This window comes from Rhagoletis pomonella, unplaced genomic scaffold (assembly GCF_013731165.1).
Source record: "Rhagoletis pomonella isolate Grant_MI unplaced genomic scaffold, Rhpom_1.0 Rhpom_scaffold_00006, whole genome shotgun sequence".
In the NCBI taxonomy this organism is placed as follows: domain Eukaryota; kingdom Metazoa; phylum Arthropoda; class Insecta; order Diptera; family Tephritidae; genus Rhagoletis; species Rhagoletis pomonella.
In genome coordinates, this window is record NW_023458560.1 from 32953342 (window position 1) to 32971533 (window position 18192).

An 18192-nucleotide genomic window follows, 5' to 3' on the forward strand; every position below is an offset into this window, starting at 1 on the left:
AATGCTCGGATCTCTTGCACCTTTCGAATAAGAGTAACTATGAGTTATACATAGATAGCCAACACAAAAAATGAAGGTTTATTAAGAGCTATAACACTCTGAGGCTGCGAGTTATGAAGTTGGAAATCAAAAGTAATGGTTAAGTGCTATTTGTTCTATTTCGCCTATTACGGTTCCTAAGGCATTGAAAAAATAATGACGAGTTGTAGAATATTTTTGTGAGACACGAATGTTTATAAAATCACAAAACCGTTTGACCGAAACAATTTTACCATTTTCCATAGGTATCCAATTACACATCTCAGTTATAGTAAGGGACTGAACATTTGCATGACTTATCGCAATTTTCGACTTACCGAACTCACGAGTTATCGAGACTCTACTGTTTATGCTTATTTTTACTTCACTGTAAATAAAATGTAATAAATTTCTTTGTGGTCATAGCGCCATCAACTTAACCACAACTACATTTCAAAGGCCTCGTTGGTTTGTTGGTTGGTCGAGTAATACTTTAAAATGCAACACACCTTACTTGCATGCAAATGAATTGGCATAAAATGCAAATCGTTTAAATAAATCAGGTATACCTAGGTACATGCTCGTAAATGCCATGGTTTTTTACAAATTCTTAAATAAGCTTTTATTTATACATACAATTGAGAAAATTTTCGCTCGAAATACTTTCCTACAAAATGGAATTAAGAGAAATGTGAGAGTTTCACTCGGACTTAAGGCTAAAGTTGCATAACTCATAGAAAAAACTGCACACAATACATTCAAGTAAATATATGTACTTATGCATGTAAACATAAGGGCGGCAGGGCGTATGAGTAAAATTCTTTTTATGCACTAACGGTGGGCTCATAGTCCAAGATACCAAAAGGTCGATGTCCTAACTTCTATATGTGTTTTCACAAATTGTGTTAAAAATCAATATTCGATATTGCGAGACACTTTCTGTTGGCGGTAACTTCAGACAAAAAACTGTATGTTACTGCAAATAACTTCCGTTTCGCAGTATCTCCATAAAAAAGGATTTTTTTATGATACAGTGTTTTTTGAAACACTTTCTAAAAATTCTGAATAAAAATTAATAAGTATTTTAGAATAAACTACGGCAGCCATTTTTGGAATCCAAAAGAAAATATGGTACTACACCTTTGTTGTTTTTTAATCTATACATACATATAATAAAATTGCATCAAGCTGATGATAGGTATTAAAGAAAAATTAATGCGGGGGTTTTTATTAGAGCAATAGAAGCTAAATCAACTACTTTTAGGATTTTTGTCTCTCTTTCTGTATATTTGTATGCGCTTCACCCGAAAACTAATGCATGAAATTTAACCCAGTTTTACCGATTTATTTCTAGAGGTCTAACTTATAATAAAGAAATAAAACATTTAGAGAGTTGCCAACTGTTTGAAAATTGCAGGTTAAGTAAATTGATAAGATAAAGTGAATATTGCAATATTTCTGGCAAAAGAAAGAGGTTTAAGAAGGCTTATAGCCGAAAATATTATTAACACTTAAAACAGAACTGTACGCCCGAATTTTTATTATCAACTCAAGGAACAATCTCTGACATTAAGGTGTCGATATATCTGATATTGCCTTCCTATTAAGTTTAATGAATCGCGTAGATACATGGCGTATGAGTAACATAATTTTCTGCGATAGCGATTTATTTCGACCACAGGTGCTATCAGAAAGTGTCTGACAATACTAAATAGTGGTTTCTTACATCATTCTCTATAACATACATATGTACATATGTTTATAAACTACAAAAAAAAATGAATTTAATAAAAGTGGGTAACGCTTTTACGTATCTTTCCTACTTGCAACCTGTAAAAGGCCACATACCCAATCAAGCAGATATACACACATTCTCAAATACATATAACACTATCCATTATTACTAAATTGTTTATATTTCGAAAATAAGTTAGATCTGGTGGCCCTGGGATTTTACGCCCTTAAGCAGCTCACAGCTCAATAACAACTTTCAAAACAACACCACTCTGTAACTGTGAAAATGTACAAATATGTATAAATGTAGAAATCGTGCATTCCCGGCGACTGTTTTTTGCAATAGTGTTGCCCTTACCGTTACCATAGATGTTACGAATATGAGGCAAATCGGATTATAAATACGATTTTTAGTAATAACTCGACTCCAGCGCCACATGGCGGCTCTAATTGTGAATCTATACTATCAAGAGACCACCTCAAACACAGGCAAAATTTCGTTAAAATCGGTTCACTCACAAGCACACATGCAGAATAATTATATGTATATAAATATATACAAAGAGGGGTAAAAGTTTCAGTATGTTTGGAAGGCCTCAATTTCCCCTATGAGTATGCCATTAATTTCATAACTATATATCCATACCAAGTTCTAATACGCTACCATGAACGCTTACAGAGATATACAGTATGAATAATTCGGTTTGTATGAGAGGTGCCACGCCCACTTTTCTAATAATATCCATTATTTTGATGAGCATGCGATTGATTTCATATGTCTCCATACCATGTTCGAGTACTCTACCATGAAAACTTCCAGATATACATATATGCAGAATGAGAAAATTTGGCTTGTATGGGAGGTGCCACGCCCCTTTCACATAACGGTATGAAATATGAGTTCGACCACAAACACCGTGACACGAGATTTTTATGTATTCGATAATTAATGTAGAAGCTTCCCATTGCTTGCTAAAGGCTGGCGATGATCTCATAATATTTAAATAACGAATCACCACTTTAGCACCACTACATTTTATTTAATCATTCGAGTCACCATAGCAACCAGCAACTGAAAATGTTATATAATACGCATGTCGGTGACGTTTGCGGATAGTAAACGTGTATTGTGTGGAATATCTGATGTTACTATTTAGCCGACATTGCTAATGGGTTGTTTTTGAGGTTAATAATAAGTAAGTAAGCACATGATGATGATGGCGGTGGCCTATTGGCAAATGTGGCTGACAGCTAAACAAAAGTCACATACACATGCAGGCATTGCGCTACAGTACTTTGTTGGTTTACCCATTATGCTAATAATGTCATATTAATAATTAGGTACCCGCAGATTGCATAGCGGTGTATACAAATACACACACTTACTTGCACATACATTTATACTATGTATGCAAATAAGTTAGCATAATATAGGCAATAGGATTATAGTTAAAATGTAAATTTGGGTGATATATACATACAGTGGCGGTCAAAAAATTATGAATGGTGTTTAGTTTTTAATATTTACAATGCTTTTCAAGCTAAAATTTTTTTTTTGATATTTCATGTTTATATGAAAAATTATTAAAAATCTATGCGATTTTATAGTCGCTCACAGCTTGGATTTATTTTACTAGAATTTTATAAGCTTGTAAACGGCATACCCAAAAAATTTCTAAAAATTATGGTTAAAAAACTAGAAATTTACATAACATTTTTTGAAATTTTTCTAAGTTATGTAAAAAATTTTAAAGTTTGATTTATATAGTTTTTGTTAAGGCATGAACCATATTTTTATAAAAAAAATATCAAAAAAATTTAGCTTGAAAAACATTGTAAATATTAAAAACTAAACACCATTCATCCATTTTTGACCGCCAATGTACATACGTATTTCTACACATATATAGAATCATAATCGTTTATTAAAATAGTATTTCATACACGATGAAGCTATAAAATAAATAAATAGAGGCTAGCCTAAAAAGATTTTTAATGGCGTTGCAGGGCGCAGGGCGTTTGATGAAGAAGAACCCGGACGAAGCTCACGTTCCCCCACTTTACCAATTAGGAGGTGATAGCAGTAATAAGGCGGCAGAAAAATCACAAGGCCCCCTGAGCCGGCGCAATACCGGCTGAGCTATTCTAAGCCGGCGGCGAAGAGCTGGTTGGGCGTATCTACCAGCCCTAAAGCAGAATTTGGTTTTATGAATTCATGCCCGATGACACTGGAGTCTGCTTTTGATTGCACGGAAAGAAGCTAACAGTACGACGCCATGTTTAAATTTCGGATCCCTGCAAAACTAAAAGAGCTATGTAGAGTGACGTTAAGCACAAACATTAGCTCCGCTCAAATTGGGAAGGACATCTCAGCCGTTGAGAACAACCGAGGTTCTAGACAAGGGGACTCTCTCTCGCGAGCGGCTTTTTCAATCTAATGCTGGAAAGCATAGAAAGGGCTGAGAATCTACCATAGATCTCGGTGTTGCTTCATTTTTCCAAACAGGACATATAGCTATATATCTGCTTTGTTCAGATACTAAAGGGTGTCTAGAAAGCTTACCCTTGTCATCAGTTCCAAGCTCTCTACAGCGGAAATCACCCGACCATCTCTCTCCTCCAACTCTTCTAGATTACGAGCAGAGGTGAGAGGAACTCACATTTCGTGGTGATAGATGTTTACTGTACGCTGAGAGCATAAACTTGCTTACGACAGTTCTTTTGCAGAGCAAGTTGTAGCTGAGTCTTATAAAGTTGGTATCAATCCCTTGATTATCTGGTAATTTACCTATTATTTCCCACAAAACGTTGTTAAATGCGGTCTTAATGTCCATTTGAATGAGGAAATATCGTCAGTGAGTTTATTTCGATTTTTTTTTACCTTATTTCGCTTTTGAAAAGGTAATAATGTCAATTGACTTTATTTCGCACCAGGGTGGTAACACGAATACATAAAAGCAGAAGGAAACACGAACTATTCAGAACGAAAAATGACACTGAAGATGGCACAACGCCGAAACCGGTTTGTCTCCAAACCAAATTTGACAAGGGATGACGGAAAGTCGTTCCACAATACATCAGCCTTTACAACTCACTTAAAATTAGTTTTGTCATAGCTAACTAAAAGTGAGGTATTTATCGAAATACCGCAAAAAATCTAGCTTTAAGTTGGTTATTTTAATCAATTGATAGAGTTTTTCTGCAGGGTAGTTACAATCCAACAACATCAACTAAAAGCTGTAAGTATTCAACGATCGGCATCTCTATTTCTTTGATGGGTTGGTCTCTTTGGTCGGCTCCGTTTACTACACACTCCAGATGCTTTCACTGCACTGCTACTTATTCCATACCAAAAGTTAACACAACACTCCAGAGAATCAATCGACAAGAATAACGAAGGCAAGATACATTGAATTAATGGACCTGAAAGGCTGGAAAGTGCTAACAAAAACAAAGCAAAACAAAGTGCAGCACAATTAAACATTGAAAGCGGCGTCTTTGAGATGAAAATTGATGCACTTATGAGGCATGGCAGTAAAGAGAACAACAACAGTAATTGGAATATCAACATGCATACATACATATAATATCTGTATATGTCATATATACACACATAGTTTGCTCATACTTTCTTATGTGCATACATACTTAAGTATATACTTATATGCATGTGCTACGTATACTTATCTATAAAATTGTAGCCAAGTAAAGCTGTCAGGCATAAATTACTGATTATTATAAGGGTGGTCTAAAAATGGTTGTGAAAAAGTAAAGTCGGAATTTGTATGCTCTCACCCCCAAGGATTGTTTCATACCGAAGAAAATATAGCCGTTTTTTATTTTGAAATTTTTAGAGATCGCTCAAAGCGTTCAAAATTTTCCATGTATTTTATATGGGGGGAAAACACTCCTCCTAGAAATGGTATAGAATTCTTGAAAACCAATGTCTTTCGATTAGAAAAATCTGTTTCTCTTCAGGAGATTCCAAATAATAATACTCAATTATATATTTTTTCATCGTGACTATATTTTATAGGGCCGCCGAAACCCCTAGAAAATACCAGAAAATTCAATTCGGGGATAACTAAAAAATCTTTATTATTAAAAAATGGTTAAATCAACAATTGGCTATTATTACTGGAAGTCTTCTGAAGAGAACCACAGTTTTCCGAACGAAAAATATTGATTTTCAAGAATTCTATACCATTTCTACGAAAAGTTTTTTTTTTCCACATATAAAATACATGGAAAATTTTGAGCGCTTTGAGCAACCTTTAAAATTTTTTTGATTTCAAAATAAAAAAATTGGTATATTTTTTCGACATACAACAATACTAGAGGAGGAGAACATTAAAATTCCGACTTCATTTATTTTGGACCACACTCATGTACATATATACATATGTACATACTTATACTTACAACATTTCTGTGACACTTTTAATTAGTTTATAAATGTGCAAAGGCGATATACTTACTTGAAGATAATTGAAGGCGAATAATATATATCGTCGATGCCATTGCAAAACCGCCCATCTCACGGCACTCAAATTTAACAGGAGGGTAAAATAAAAAACTGATTCTCTTTAACGACGTTGACTGCGATAATTAGTCTAGCTGTTTTTTTTCAAAAATTTGCTAAAGGAAGCTATAAGTAGCCAACTGTTTTGGTTTGCTGGTTTAAGCATCTCACAGCAGGTGTTTACCTTTATGCTCACGACATATTTTCCCCTTCATTTACAGTTATTTGCTCAGAGTATGCATAAAAAATTAACATTCAGCAAAATGAAGGAGTTACAAATGTATGTACATATGTATGTGTTGCATGTATTGGTGCGTGCCATAACTTGCAATACATACTTGCAGCTGGCAGTTCAACTGTGTAAAAGCAAATATGTTCGTGTTTAATTAACTTGTCTGCCGTGTTACAGTCGCCGCTGGGAGCCAGGGATTTGTACTGAAGTAAAAAAAGAAACAACAACAACAAGATTTCAACTTAAAAACCGACTCAACAATTGGATGAGTATGAAAAATCTACAAGCAGGTAAGTTTATTGCAGCCAACAAATACATCCTTGCATACATAAGTGCATAGAGTTATGTCGGCATAGCTGTGGCCGGAATGTGGTGGGAATTTATTATTTTCCAAAGTTCATTAACTTCCACTCGAACAGCGGAAATGCCAAGCGGCAATGCAATTTGTTACACGGTTGCAATGCAGCTCGGCTGACAGCTTGGTGGGCGGGCGGCGGCAAAAATGGCAATGTGGAAATGTGAAAAAGTTGCTGCTACTGCTGCAGGTAATACTTTTGTGGTACCTGCTGAAGCAGTGCGGCATTGTAGCCAAGTGAGAGATAGATACTTGTATAACTGAATAACTAAGCAACCACATTCTGGGAAATTTTTGTTAATATTTGCGGTAGTAAGTAATTTCGGGATGCAGCAATATTATTCACATGTGCATACGAGTAGCTACATAGTATTTTCTTCTTAACTAAAATATTACAAGAGCATATGTACGTACTCTGTCATAAATACCCATAGGTATAGGTGTACATACTTATACATATGTATGTATATTTGTAAGCTATACTTACCATTAACATGCATATTTAAATATTTCACAGTACGAATCTTAAATGCCTGATTTTGGGATTCTCCTTCTCTCTAAAACGTTCAGCTCTGTTCACACTTGAGGAACTTTTCGAGGCCAAACAAGGTTTTAACAAGGCGCATCAACCACATGATCAAGTGTTAATTGCAGCGGAATAGCTGCGCTTGATTGTGTTGGCTTAACAAATGAAAAAGTGGGAAAAAGCAACGATAATTTACAAGGCGAGCTTAGCACAGTGCGTAGGCAACTGGCTGAGTCAGTGGGATCGTCGGTTCGAAATGTGGTGATTTCCGAAATAGCTATCACTTCAACCATTTTTTCAAATTATTGTTGCTTTTCCACAATAAGTTTTTCATTAAAATCTTTATCTTTAAGCTTTCATCAAAACACAACAAATTGTTGATTAACAACTTTGTGCAATTTCATTTGGGCGCTGCTGTCCTAAAGGAAATTTCCCCACAGTTTTCTTGAGCTGCGGTGAACAGTGTTAAGTTTAGTTAACTCTGTCTGCGAAAGTTTAGTAATGGTGTAACAGCAACTACAAAGGCATCTTAAAACCTACTTGGCAACATTCGCAAAAGTTTTGTAATTTCCTTTTTTTAGTTTGGTGTTCCACAAACTCTGCTTATTATTCTACTTCTTTCCCTGCTCTTCGTATGCATATGTACATGTAACCACTATGTACATTTTGATATTATTTATTATTGCTTTCTTCTTTGCCTTTCTTCTACGGTTGTGCGCATTATTCTCACAAAAATTATATCTTAGTTAGGCATTTTTGTATCGGAAAACTGGAAAAAAATAAAAATCTCATCGGAAAACAAAAACTTTCATATTTGACAAACTTACATAGTTACAAGGACTTATACAAAATACATAAGGATATTTAAAGGTAGTACCGAAATGTTTTTTTCGGCTTCCTTGTTGAATTATGAATCTGGATATCAGTATGGAATTGCTACTTATGGCATATATTGGTACGCACATCTTTATACAAACATATACATACATATGTATGTGTGTATATGTAACATCGTCCGTATAAGCATGTTATTGTTTTCTCGAACTCTCGCCTACCTTGGCCCATATCACAGTTGCGCTCTTTTCTTTGTCATGTTATACCTACAGATTTATTCATACACCAAGTTTTTAGGTTATGGCCAACACAGGTTTTTCGCTTTTACAGCCGTCATGCATAAATCATACTTCTTATTCGTTCTTGCCATTTGACTTGGGGAACTGGAATTTCTTCTAGTGCTTAATACGGAAATGAATTCAATGTAGTGGTGTTATACGAGTGCTATCCATTTACATATATGTATGTAGGTACGTACAAATGAGTTAAGTAAGTTTTCTTGTTTGCCCTTTTACTCTAACCGAGCTGGCTAGTCTATTATTTAAAATGATACAAACCGCAAGGCTGGTGAAGCCATGATCTCGAAATATCCTTCAGACTATAATATAGGCAACGTAAAAGATAGGTGTCGCATCCGCTTAAGCTATTTTCTCTTGCAAAGTAGAGAGTCAAATTCCCTAAAATTTCTAAACAACTCTTGAGAAGCTCAGAAATATCCTGAAATATTCTGAAAATTCCAACGGATCCCGTAAAAGTTCTTAAAATTCCGAAAACGGGTAAGAGTTCCTAAAAAATTCCATAAGTACTCGCAAAACGGCAACCAAAAATATCGAAAACTATAACACAATAAACCAAGAAAAGCTCCGAGAAAATCCTAAGCGGTTCGAAAACATTCTGGAAAGTATTATAATGTCTGAAAAGGCTTGAAAAATCACAGAGAACTAAAGTTTTGTATGCCAAAAAATATTTTTTATTTTTTCTCAAAATAATAATAAACACATTTTTTATATAATGAGGAAATCATATTCTCCAAGAAGAGATGATTATATGGTAATTAAAAAAAAACTTACAACAAGTTTTTCGTATTTTTTGTGAGTTTAAATAAATATAAAACTCTAAAAATAAAAAAAATTTACTCGGATTTTTTGGGCACATTTGGCACCTTTCGCGACATTGGGAAGTATTACGAGTTGGGTTTCTAGACCTCTAAGTTTGGAATTTTTCAGTATTTTTGGAATGTTTCTAGGCCATTCTGGGATTTGCAGGATTTTTCGGGACAGTTTGGAATTATTTTCTTGCTTTTTCGGACTTTTTCCGGGATCGTTCAAGAATTTTTCCTAAATCGTTTCAAGGGCCAACGATACGTTTGTATGCCATTATTTTTGTTAATGTCTGAAAATCCCAATTATAATTATTTTCGATAGAAATTTTTTTTCAATTCTACCTAAAAAAATAAAAATCAAAAATTTTCCGTTTTTCTTATTCCACATTGTTAATACTTTTGATTAAAGCTTTTTAACAGAAAATCTATAAATTTGGAAACATCCAGGTATGTAACGATATACAAAACTTTAGAATAGCTGGACCGACATGGCTCATTTTTGAGTGTTTTAAACTGCGCTACGTTGTTGCTATAGTTACGAGTAACCAATGCGTACAATAATATGTTTTCTACCGCATTTTTTTGTCGACCCATACCAGTTTAAACATGCCAATTTCAGTCATATTTCTTAGAGTCACAAGTTTTCTTAAAATTCTTATCCCATGTCAAACTTATGACAGAGAATCAAAAAATTTTGATCTACTAGACCTTTTTCCGTGCTTTTTGGTGTGAACTACAATTTTTTAATTTTTTTTTGCAAAAAAATCCAATAAAAAATATTATTGCATTTTTTTCAATTTACCATTTGAGTTTTATTCGCAAAGCTTATTTCAACTTTGCATAATTTTTGAAAATTTTTCAAAAAAAATAAAAATTTCATTACAAACATCAAGATGACGAATTGTGTCTACTTCCGATTTATTTTTCGTATGTCAATGTATGATCTATTGTAAATACAATAAGACTCTGCTTATCGAAATGGAATCGTAAATGTAGAATGTATGAGCAATTAAATAAAATTACGAAAAAAATTTTGGCTTTCACATGTTTAAAAAATGTCTCGACAATGAATTTTAAAGCACCCTGTTGTTGAAGCATGCTGTTGTTGTTGCACTCTGTTATTCTATTAGATATATAGTTGCGTTCGCTAACTCGCAAGAAGTTGCAAGAATTTACAGGAATTTGCCAGAAAGCGTTCCCGTACTCGGTTCTCTGGCTTCTTTTGCCTTTTGACAGTTTTACAGGTTTTAACCCGGAAAAGTTGGGGAACGCAACTATTACTTTCACATGCAATTTAGATTCCTAAAATATCTTCATTAATTCAAAAGTCATCTATGATTTTCGCAACTGAAAAATTCAAGCGGCGCCATGGTGCGCCGTAAGTGTCCTATTGTTGTATGTCATAAACTTTTTAACGGTTAAAATATACTTTGAGGCTTGAAAGGTAGCTGAAAAGTCATTGAATAAATTTTTGTACTTTAAAAATATATTTTGTTGTAGTTTCGAGTCGTCTAAACATTTATGTATTTAATCTTTAAAAACTTAAGACAATATGACAACTTGCGAATCACCTAAGTTTGTAATATTCAATATATACTCTTGACTAGTGCTACTTAGTATACCAAAAGTGCTGCTGCTGGTACGAGTAGTCGCAGCGAACAACAAGTATCCTGGCAACACACAAGGAAGTGCAAAACATAAGCGACTTATGGAATCAGCATTTCCGTAGCCCGTTCCGTGAACATAAACGGAAATGTGAGCAGCATAGAGCGATCCCGCGAGTATACATGGACATATATATGTACATAAGTACGTGCAGCCGTACATTTATACACAAATATATATAGTTGCCCAGAACATAATACAAATATGAATTGTAGATACATACATACAAAATAACACATCTCTGCAGTCGGTCAGCCGCAGGCGTTGCCGCACATACATTAGTCAAGCAAGTCACCACCACAGCCACATAGTGACCATCGACTTCGGCGGCATGGCCAATGTCATGCTTGGAACAACATCCAGTATTACCCGACGCAGTCATAGCAATTACAATTGCAAAAGCAAAATCGAAAGCTATGATAATGCCATAGCTTGTTGCCGGCGGCAATTGCAGTCTTTTGCTCTCATTTAATTTAGTAATTACAATCGCTGGAGTCGCATTCGGGCTAACTACAAGGGAATGAAGTGCATACCAAGTGTTGAACTGAAATGAGCAGGCAGACACTAGCTAGCTGGGATGATTAAGTATGTACAACCAACGAGATGCACTTTTAAATGAGCTTCTAAGTTAAAGGAGAACAAGTATTCGATTCCTGGAAACATATTGGCTTCGTTGCCACTTTGACGCAATTAATTGACATATTAGAAGCCTGTGGAGTTCTCAGAAGTGTGTAAGTGTGTTGCATTAAGAGGATTTGGATACTCTGAAGAAGTGATCGGTAAGATTGTGTTCACCATATAGTGATCGGTAAAATTCTCTCCAGGTTGATTGAAATAGTGAGTTTAACAACTGCAATCAGTAAAACTATAAAGCGTTTTGCTTTATTTCGTGTGACGACCACCGTTGGCACTTTACTAAGCTTTTTTATTTCATTTAACTTATGGACAGCAACGATTTGTAAATCCTTATGACTTTAAAAAAGTGGTAACATGCTATGGGCTCAAAATCTGAAAAGGTACTCTTACTGCAAATTATGCAAGAAAAGTCTGAACACAAAATAGGCACAACCGATCAAATTTCACAAAAAACGAAGAGGCACAATTCAAGCGTACGCCGGCTAAAACAGATCCTGACGCCTTATTTCATTTTACGTATTTAGAAAGCAAATGTACTGATGTAAGCTGGAAAGGCGTTTAATGGAAAACGCCATTATAAAAGACAAAGATTCTTAAAAGTAAAAATGTTATTAAAATTTTTTTTACTGCGGTTTTTTTTTGGGATCTGACTACGCAATCGGTTTCTTGAGGTGCCAATCAGCAATATCGACTGAACATGTAGCTAGAAAAATGTCTTCTACGCCCAGACATTTAAATTGGGTGGAAGTATTTACTGGACCATCCATTTTTTCGGCCTTGTGGGGTCCGACATAGACGGGCCACGCTCTGCGAGTAGCCTTTCAACAGAAATTGAAATGACATGAGGTAACTTTTCGGGTGGCTAACTGTGCACAATCTGCTGCACTTTCATATCCACCGAATAGGTATTAATTATCACAGATTGAGAATGCCGGCTTTACCCTGAAAACGATGAGGCTTCAGAACATATTATCTGTGAATGTCCAGTCAAGACCAAACAAAAATTAATCCATTTAAAAACTTCAGTGATCGAAACATTTGTAGCAAAAAATTGGGCTACCAATGCGTTTTAAAGCATCCACACACCCATGCGAATCTGACGCAACGAATCCGCAACGGTTTTTGATGCTACAGACGCTACTGCTTCGAAAACGCAAGTAAATACGCACACATCTGTGCGATTTTATCGCAGTAAATTATTGACAAACAAAAAATATTTTTCAACAAAAATAAAATTCTTAACTTTTCTACATCAAATATTTTTTCCAATGTATGTCCAATTTTGTTTTAATATTGTAAAATCCTTCTATTGACCTTTTTCGTTCCCAAAACGCGGCCGTTTGCGATTTCGGCACGACATAAAGAAGAACTGTGAATGTTCGAATAAATCGCTGCAGCAAAATCGTGTAAGTGTGTGGTTCCTCATTTAAAACTATGGTCGGCATTGTTGTAATTTTTGTCGGAACAGATTCGCACCGACAGAATCGCATAGGTGTGTGGATACATTTAGGCTTCATTAGGGAAGCCCAGGGCCGTCGAGAGGGAGGAGAGAAGGGGTGACATCCCCGAGCTCTCACTTTTTTAAGGTGCCTGAAATATCAGTACCATAACTCGTTATTACTTTTTTACAAATGTAGTTGCTCCTTCGTAATAGGCTTTTATTATAAATATATTCCGATTCGTGCTAATTGTTTCTGACTCTATACATAAATATTATATTCGTGTCTAGGAACATTTAGTAGGTATACAATGAATTACACTCTTGCATGTTTTGTTTAAAAACACAATCGCTGCTCTTCCAATTTTGCAGTCTATGTACTATATACACCGACAGTTTGACAATAAATCCCATTTTATTTAAGCTTTTGCAATAAAATATGTACATACATGAACTCTACTATGGCCAGTATCAAGTATGAATGCAATTTATTGTTTAATGTTGAAATTCAACCTCAAAAACGATACAACATCCGCGCACACTCGCATACACTTGTACATTAAGGTGGTCCAAACTTGAATGAAAAAAAAAATATGTTTTCCCAAGATTGGCGGAGCACCCTGCATTTTATGCGGCTTTAATATAGAAATATATATTCACAGTTTTGGCGCAATATTTAAGGTTTGCCGGTCGCTCAAATGGCTGAAAAATGTGGCTTTAATTTCCTAGCAACTCTGCGAGTAAGACAGCTGGCTCAGCACTGCAAATCTGCTAACGAATGTCAGAGAAGTGAGCGTTCAAGTAACAGTTCTTGTGAAAAAGTTTTTAATAATAAAAAAATGCGTGTAACACCGTACACATAATAGAAGTGAAACTTCTTAGAAAAGGTGTGAGTACCAGGTTTACGGTTCGGCAAACCATTAGGCGATTGAGTTACATACATAGGTTTGGTTAGAAATCAAACAATAATTTCATTTCATCTTATTGGTTTTCTGATATATATATAATTCATTTTCCGGTAACACCACCTTATATGAATTCGCGCATCTAGCATCCATAGGAACGGGTTGTAATGGAAGTAATTGTATGTTTAACAAATAAATGAAAATGTTTATAATGCAATCAATAGATCCTTACGAATTCGCCATTACCAAGGCACTAAGTAACGCACGCACTTTTGTTTGCAAAATGCATTTATTTAAGTTGAAAGAAGACAAATTCCTTTGTTCGGCATTTATTCTTACTTGCTTTCTATCTTCTGAAATGCGCAATGAGTTCGTTCATACATACATATATATGTATACATATATATACCCAACGGGGCCAGAAGCGCTCCATTAGTTCTATTGGAGCGCTCCATATTCAGCAGCAAGCGCTCCCTTCCTAATTTCATACTTCATTGTATTTTAACATTGTGTGTCATTAGAAAGAAGCGCTCCCTTGCTGCTCCCAAAGAAGCTCTTGGTGAGCGCTTCAAATGCAAATTTTAATTTTTATATAATATTTTTGTTTTAATGAAATAATGGCGTTTTTGTAAACCATTTGATGGTTTTATTAAGTGTACTTATAAACATGTTTTTTTTTCCTTTCTATGTGGTATACATACGAAAATACAGACATACATACATATATGTACATAAATTAACTTTTTTTCAAAAGAAAATATTTTATGTTACTACTCAAAATGATATTTATTTCTGAGCATTGTTAGAAATTTAAAAACTTATTTTTTACTTTGCTTTTGTACTGCTCCGTACTTGCTCCTTTGGGGAGCAGCTCACTTTCAGTCCCGTTGGGTATATATGTATATATACATACGTGCATTCAAACATACATATATACATATGTAGGTACTCGTACCCGTCATGCGTCGCTTTATTTATTTTTTCCCCTTCCCTATACTACCTATATCTTCCTTCTCACTCATGTAACGTTTTCAGTTTTAAAAATTTCACTCTCCATTTTTGCGATACCGCCGCCTAAGAAGTTCCACTTCAAAAAAGGTTCATATAAGAAAAGAGCAAGTAAACCCTCAGCCATGGAAGGATTTAATATTTCTTCTTCATCTTCGACATTAAGTTGCTAACCAATTGCAAACCGCAAAATTGTAACGTCGATGTATTTTTCTATATTTCGAGCGCTCCAGAACGCAAGTTCGTCAAGGCTATATTTACAGGATGTGAATGATATGAGTATTCTCTATAGAGGCCCTTTCATTTGCATTTGGGATGGCAAGCTTTGGCCTTAAACTGATGGATCAAAACAAAAAGTGGACTAAATAGCGGACGATTGATGACTTATTCATACATTTTTACCCATCACTTCCAAACCACCGTCGAAGAACAGGTAAAACTTACAAAATAATGCTTTGTTTGTTAGCCTCGTGCATGCAAAATATTTATTGTAATGAGTGTCCTATTTCGATGCCAAACAATTGCTCCATTTATTGATATCGACTTAGTTTTCTAAACAAATGGAATCCGCCATTTTCAATTTTCAAAAACCGATTTCAGTTCAGATCAGCGACTCAAAGAACCTTTTTACATCAGACTTCGTAAAAATCTGACAGTTTTTTGAAAACTCCATTCGCCATATTGAATCCACCATTTTGAATCTTTGAAATATTTCAGTTTTGTGATCAGCGCCTCAAAGGAACTTTAGATATCAAATTTCATAATAATCTTGAAATTGTTGAAAGCTGGTTTTAGTTTTGTAATCAGCGAATAAAAGAACATTTGGATATCAAATTTCAAAAAAATCTGTCATTTATAATTTTTGTAAACTGATTTCAGTTTATAATCAGCGCCTCGAAAAACCATTGGATATTAAATTTCATAAAAATCCAAAAAAATTAAAAATTTAAACAATTCGCCATGACATCAGATACGTAATCAGCAAACCCAAGTTTAATAAAGTTTAAAGAATTACAAGGCAATTGACCGATTTAGCAAAAGGCATGTTTTGGGTTGTTTTCCTCACAGACACCGTAAATAACTAATGTGACCAACTATTTCATAGCTCAAAGAAGTACAGAAACTTAAAACCAAAAATAGTATGAAAGTAATGAGAAAATGGTAAAAGCAGAATATACCAAAACGGTAACACTTTACCAATTCAACAAATAAATTTTATTAATTAAAAATCTATACTATTTATTATTTTAAGACAAGGCGCTTATTCCCAGCGTTCTGCTAATCGTACCGGGACAAGTCATATATCAAATAAAAGTGCTCGATTTGAAACTTTGCACGAACATTTCAGATTCAAAAATCATTAGACAACTTTCGAAATATTTTCATGGAAATTTTTTTAAAGTTCTACATTGAACAAAGCATTGCTACGTTCATTTCATTAGGCAGTAAGTGTGGAGCGCTCTGAATATGGAGTAAAAAAGGACGACCACAGCAACTCCTTGAAAGAACGTTTTCGGAGCACCCCGATTATGGAGTGAGAAGGGACTCCCACGTTAACACCTCGAATGAGAGTTATCGGAGCGCTCCGAAGATGTTTTTTACCTAGTCTGTGAATTGAAAAAGAAGATTTCAATCAAGAAGAAACTGATCGTCGTTTTCGAATATTCCTGAAAAGGGACACCGCAAAAAACTCTTTAATACTTATTAATTATAAACAAAATTAGGAACATTTAGAAAACCCGTAAGGCCACCTTTTCGGTCTATTATCGGACTCCGCTGGTATGCTGGGAATAATACTTTTGAAGAACTTAATTTTTTTATTTTCATTTTTACATATAGTATGATTTTAAAATCCTGGAAAACTTAAAAAAAAAATCATTTCCGACGAACTGTTTTAATTAAATGTGAGATTATTTCAAATTTCCTTTGCGAATTAGAGAAGGTCAAGAATCCTCCCCAGACTCAAAAATTAAGATAAGTACACTAAGAGTCTATTTTGCGAGATGTAAATTTAGTCAACTGGGTCGTTCAACCTCAGCCTGGTGTACAAACTACTTGAAGAACTGAGCAATTTCGTGTCCAAAAAAAAAAAAAACACTGTAGGATAGCTAATAAGGAAATGGTTAATATGTTGCCCGGATAAGAAAATTTTTACTGTGGCATCGATACTGTCCTTTCTGAATATCCAAAGAAGCAAGCAAGATTCGCCACATTTTTTAACTCTCTAAACCTTTTAATTTTTTTTGATTGAGTAGCCATTTATAATCAGCTAGAGAAGTGAAGTGATTGAAACTCATGATTTATGTGTTGATCTATGAGTACCTTTCCTAACTGAGATCACTAGCCTTTTGAAATTTTTTGAAACAGTTAAAGAAATTTCAACCTAAAAGGTAGTACCAAGGCTTATCAAAGAGGTATTAGAGCAAAGCCAACATTTATGTGTATTTTGTTGTTGCTTATCTAAAGCGTCAAAAACTGTTTTGATTTTGAGTAAAAATTAAAAATAAAATTTGGAAAAAAATGGTAGGACTTTCTTTATTAGTAAATTTTGTTTGCTTCTCGAGGCATTGATCCACCATATGCAAGGCCCAGTAATCAGCGTTTGTGCTGCAGAGTTAGGTGAACGTTCCAAACGTTGCTTTTCAATCGCTTCTTTTGTATGGGAAAAGGTTTCACATGCAAAAAGATTTTGTCAATTTATGTGAGAAGAAGTGAAAAATATTTGACATTTTAGAGAGCGAATAATTTAAAAAAAAAAAATCAAGTCACATGCTCTAATGATACTACCTGTTCGATGTGCCTTGGGTACAAAACATTGCAAAGAAGTACATTTGACTGTACTTCGAAGTACGAAGTACAACGGCTCAAAAAGAAGTACTGTACTTCCGAAAGAAGTACGGTTGGTTGGTCAAATTAGGAATAACGGAAAAATACGGGGTTATTTTTCTACACTTTCCGAAAATGACTGATCTTTGCTTGGGTGCAAAAAAAGCTAACTTTTTTAGGACGTTGTAATAGTTGGCATGATTTTAATTTTTTTGCCACATATCTAGATATGTATATGAACATGTTCAGCGCGGTATTCCCGACTGCATGTATGATGAAAATTTATGTATGTACATTTGTATATATTTTGTATCTACATACAATGACTCATGCAACATTTATTGGATGCTGCTCTAGATGTTGTTCTCTCACAGTGAAATACGATGCAACA